This window comes from Limulus polyphemus, unplaced genomic scaffold (assembly GCF_000517525.1).
Source record: "Limulus polyphemus unplaced genomic scaffold, Limulus_polyphemus-2.1.2 Scaffold8269, whole genome shotgun sequence".
Lineage (NCBI taxonomy): Eukaryota > Metazoa > Arthropoda > Merostomata > Xiphosura > Limulidae > Limulus > Limulus polyphemus.
The window spans coordinates 14,810-18,300 of record NW_013673879.1 but is presented as its reverse complement, the minus strand read 5'-3'; the positions used below and the strand labels follow the sequence as shown (position 1 = coordinate 18,300).

The following is a 3,491-nucleotide window of genomic DNA, read 5'->3' as shown; positions in this document are numbered from 1 at the left end:
TGTGAACACAAATTAGTTAGCATAAATCAGTTAAATGACGAAAAATTAGGTGTCTATTTACTTGTGACCACTCAGGATATTTTAATTCTGATAATTTTCTGATTTTTCCCACGTAGAATATTATTCCTCATTGTCCTGCTGAAAATGGTTCGTGTCTGTTGATAACAACAGACATATGGATACATTTTTCGTATTTTTTAGGACCGAATATGATCAACGCTGCGTGGCAGCGGTATGCGTTATACTGAGTATCCCTCTAGTTATTTAAATTGTTTAACACAATATAGGTTATTCTGTGTTAATATTGAGTTAAAAATACACGAGGTTCTACATTCTCGTCACTACAAAAATATATCTTTGACAAACACAAGATTTTAGCGACTAAAGACGAAAACGAAGTGGACAATAAAAAAATGACATCTTTAGCTGCTTGATGTTCCGAGTTACTCTACACAACCAGGCAACATTTCTCCCAACACCAACCAGCCTGCTAACAAAACGAGTGTATACAGAGGGCAACATAATAAGGTCAGCAAACTTTGTTTTATCCACCTTGTAAATAAAGGTGAATGTTACGTTAGTATGAACTAATCCAGGTTGGAGAAAACAGTTTTATAACCAGGCAACATTTCTCCCAACACCAGCCTGCTAACAAAACGAGTGTATACAGAGGGCAACATAATAAGGTCAACAAACTTTGTTTTATCCACAAACCTTGTAAGTGAAGGTGAATGTTACGTTAGTATGAACTAATTCAGGTTGGAGAAAACAGTTTTATAACCAGGCAACATTTCTCTCAACACCAGCCTGCTAACAAAACAAGTGTATACAGAGGGCAACATAATAAGGTCAACAAACTTTGTTTTATCCACCTTGTAAGTGAAGGTGAATGTTACGTTAGTATGAACTAATTCAGGTTGGAGAAAACAGTTTTATTGAGGACTAGCTGCATTACCTGTCTCTTTAATGGGAGAAATAAAAACTTTGTAACAAAGGATAGGAAATTGTGCTTCTATTTATTTATTTATTAACATAATAAACATTAAAAGTGTAAAAAAATATATATAAAGGTATCAATACTGAAAAGACGTACTGTTTTCAAGAATTCTATCAATATGAAATTAGATGGGGGTCATACCCCCTCATGATCTTCCTCGTGTCATCCTGTATCAGTGTCAAGTTGTGCTGATTTGGTATTTCTCCGAAATTAGATAGGGGGGTTAACTCCCAACCCCCACATGACATCCCGTATCACTGCGTCGTGTTTGGTGGTTAATGGCCAAGAAATGTTGAAACTTATGAGGAACATACATATTGACATTTATTTATATAAATCCATAAAAAGTGTAGAGTTACGACATCTAACGTGGAAACAATGTCCTTTACACCCTACAATAAACATTTCTGTCTAGCCCTGGCTCACCTAATATCTAAATATATGATTTACTTACACATGTTTAATAATAAACATACACATGTCATGATTACACGTTCATTGTTTACCATAAGTGATCATTTCTAAAACACCCGCGATATTTTTGTGCAACGCCACCAAACGACGACCAATTAAGTTTATAAAACCACTTATGAAAAAATATATATATATTTAAGTTAGCCGTTGTTAGGTGTTGCCGACATCGAACCTGGGATTTCACAACTTAAGAGTACATGCAGGTACATGTTATTAAACCACTTAGTCATCTTACTTACTCAACAGTCATTGCGGGCCGATTCTCAGACATCCGGGAACAAGAAATGACACACTTAAGAGACAGTTACCATGGGTGTTGAAAGCTTTGGAAGCATGACTAAGTCTATAATGAAGACACTCGCTTACCGAAAAATTTACCCGTCCGTCATGTGATGTACAATGTTGGTTAAGTTCGGAGTAGGTTAATTACCAAAAACAACAAGCATTGAATAGTTATTTGTTGAATTTTCGCGCAAGTCAACTCGAGGGCTATCTGTCCCTAATTTTCAAGTGATAAACAAGAGGAAAGGCAGCCAGTCAATACCACCTACCGCCAACTCTCGGACTACTATTTGTCAACAAATAATGGTGTCGACAGTCACATTATAATACCACCACGGTTGAAAGGGTTTCGATCCCGTAACCCATAGATTGCGAGCCCATAACCACCCGGCCTTGCCAGGCTCGCGTTCAATACATAATCATTCGGTGGAAAGAATATTCTGAAATAAGATTATTAAATAAAATCGACACCAGGAGTCTCAAACGGAAATCCTAGTGTTTCGGGGGAAATCACAATAAGATTTTAGAGAAAAGGGCAGAAAATAAGCAAACATCAATTCTTATGGGTGAAAGTGCTGCCAACGAGGCCTTTCGTTCAATACCAGCGTTCACCACGTCGGCTGTGAAACGACAGACGTGGTAGTTGTCATCAATTTTCGTGAATTCTGGACAGACAGAGAAAGACAAGTTTCTGAACAATTTATGTACATACTAAGTGTTGTGGTAAGATACGGGATATTATAGTAAAAACACGTGGTAAGACACGGGATATTATAGTAAAAACACGTGGTAAGACACGGGATATTATAGTAATAACACCCGAGAAAGGACAAATTCATTAAAGTTTGTTTTGTCTGTATATCTAGTTATTGTTTTATCTGTACCTTTATTTATTGTTTTCAATACCGGTCTCTTCATATGTTGATATAAATCAAATTTAATTAATGAGACACGACACAAGCGGATAATTTTTTAACTAAGTTATTTCCAAATAAACATTTTTTTCTAGTAATCTAGAGTCAGGCGGTAAGAATTAATTAACAAGTTTTTACTTTCTAACTTCAAGAAACAAAAATACTTGAAACGTGAATCACAATTTTCATGACTAATGGCACGAGCTGCTTAGGGCTGGTGCACGTGACAGATTCTCTATAGTGTGATTATTAATTTATCCTGAGCTCTCCATTGGCACAGCGGCAAGTCTGAAGACTAATAACGCTAAAAACCGGGTTTCGATGCCCCTGGTGGCCACATCACAGATAGCCCATTATGTACATTTGCGTTTAACTACTAACAAACAAGTATTTAATAAGAACGTAAAAAACACTGATGTCATCTTTAACTCAAAATATATCATTCTCTTTTGACAACGAACTGAAATCACGTGCATAATAAGTAATAAAATTAACTAACCTGCTGATAGATATAATCCAAGCACAAGGTGCCACCGTAAAAAACATACAACTCGTAGGCCTCACTGCTGGTATTAGAAGAACATTCCTACACCGTCACAGTAGACGTACTTGTCCCAGCAACATAAGAAACTGGTTTAATTAAGAAGACACGTACGTCTATTACACAATACTTAAATGAAATCACTTAACTGTAAAGTTAACATTATGGTTTGTGAGAAACTGAAACATGTTGCTACAACATCTACGAAGTACCAGACTTTTTACGTATACCGTATTTTTCGGAATATAAGACGCACCCTTATTTTGAAGACAAAGTTTTTGGG

General features: G+C 36.2%; 1 long non-coding RNA gene across 1 annotated transcript in view; it reads right to left on the bottom strand.

Moving 5' to 3' along the window:
- Window positions 1-3,491, bottom strand: part of LOC111083126 — a 25,796-nt gene that overhangs the window by 12,371 nt on the left and 9,934 nt on the right. Inside the window, exon 2 of the long non-coding RNA XR_002608813.1 lies at window positions 3,167-3,297. This is a non-coding gene — a long non-coding RNA (uncharacterized LOC111083126). The remainder of the gene's footprint in view (window positions 1-3,166; window positions 3,298-3,491) is intronic.